A 1786-nucleotide genomic window follows, 5' to 3' on the forward strand; every position below is an offset into this window, starting at 1 on the left:
CCACATCCCATGAACGAATAAACAAAAAATGAGAGGTATCATAGGATATATTTCCCAGAGGAGGACAACAATGGTCTTTTTACACCTGGTTGGTGTATTACTGTGCCCTTATGCTAAAACCTGAAAACATAAACGGGGCAATTTTAACTTAACCCACTAAGTGGAAACCTTGCCAGGCTTTCTTTCTCGCAAGTCTTTGGATATTAAAATTGGACGAGCGGTGAAACATGATCTGACCTGCTAATTTCCCACCGAGTGGGTCAGGTTAAAATTATCCTCAAAGAGATTGGTAAGAAGGTGCTCTCAGTGGGCAAAATCTAGTCAGGATGGCACCATTTGTATGTAGAAGAAAATCAATCAAGGTGGTGCGTGCATTAATAATGACAAAGCAGCATCACAGCTTCAGAGATCAAAAGTAGATAAAACCGGGGGCGGGGGGGGGGTGCAGGATTTTGCCCTTGTCAGGCGGGCACGGCAGGCAGGCCCGGGAGCGGTGATGAAGCCGACTGCCGCCCGTGATCGGGCTGTGACATGGATTTCACGCTGGCTGGCCAATTACCGGCCAGTGAGCTTGAAGCCTGCTCTGCAGCGCTCAGCGCTGCCTCAGGGAGCTGAAGAATTTTATCAAAATAAGTGAAGAATTCTAATATAATGAAAACATGTCCCCTCGTGTGACCCTGTCACGTGAGCAGGGGCATGTGAAATATGAGAGCAGGAAGTTTTTTTTTTTAATCACTGGACGAAACCTCATCCCGCCCGTGGATGAGATTTTGCCAAAAATGCAAAGGCCTCTTGGCCCTTTTGCCCGCCCGCCAACCGAACGGTTGGACAAGCAGCGAAAAATTCCAAACAATTAGTTGATTAAGGACCTTAACTGTCGGCGGGTGTGCTGCTGACTCCCGCTTGCGCCAGCTGACCGAAATATCGCACGAGTGTGCGATGACATCGCGACGCTTGCCCGACGTCATCGTCTGTCATTTTACACTCATTCGGATCAGGCGCGCAGCCCGCCTGACGAGCGCAATATTCTGTCCAGGGAATTGAGCTGGGGTACATTCTTGGGGGAAGAAAGGACCAGGCAACATAAGGTGACACAGTTCATCCTGAGGGGTAATGCAAAATAGGCGATTGTAAATTGGCAGCCCATTTGGTCTTTTTCCAATCTCACCCCTTCAGGCGTAAACCTTGCTGGGGTGTCCGGTTTTCTTGGGCAGCATCACAGCCTGGATGTTGGGCAGGACCCCACCCTGGGCTATGGTGACCCCTCCCAGCAGCTTGTTGAGCTCCTCGTCATTGCGGATGGCGAGCTGCAGGTGGCGGGGGGATGATGCGGGTCTTCTTGTTGTGCCGGGCCACGTTGCCGGCCAGCTCGAGGATCTCGGCCATCAGGTACTCGAGGACGGTGGCCAGGTAGATGGGGGCTCCAGCCCCGACCCGCTCGGCATAGTGACCCTTGCGCAGCAGTCGGTGGATGCAACCAACGGGGAGCTGGAGCCTGGCTCTGGAGGAGCGAGTCTTGGCCTTGGTGTGCCCTTTGCCTCTGGTTTTACCGCAACCAGACATTCTGTTCTCACCCCTGCTAAAATTCTTCACTAATGTTGGACTGCACCTGATTTTTTGTGGGTGGGAGGGATGCATAGGCAGCTGCTGATTCACTATTGCCCATTTTGAGCTACAGCCTGAGTCAAATTTAAGTGTATTAGAACACTGTCCTTTAAGAACAAGTTAAAGTTCAACTCAGAAAAATAGAGCATAGTGTCCTATGATTGTAAGGTCCTCAATCCCT

The 1786-nt window shown here is 51.0% G+C and overlaps 1 pseudogene; it reads right to left on the minus strand.

The window, feature by feature from the left end:
• Window positions 1-1172: 1172 nt before the first annotated feature.
• On the minus strand, window positions 1173-1563 carry LOC144688003 (histone H2A-like; annotated as a pseudogene).
• Window positions 1564-1786: the final 223 nt, after the last annotated feature.

This window comes from Cetorhinus maximus, chromosome 12 (genome assembly GCF_964194155.1).
Source record: "Cetorhinus maximus chromosome 12, sCetMax3.hap1.1, whole genome shotgun sequence".
Lineage (NCBI taxonomy): Eukaryota > Metazoa > Chordata > Chondrichthyes > Lamniformes > Cetorhinidae > Cetorhinus > Cetorhinus maximus.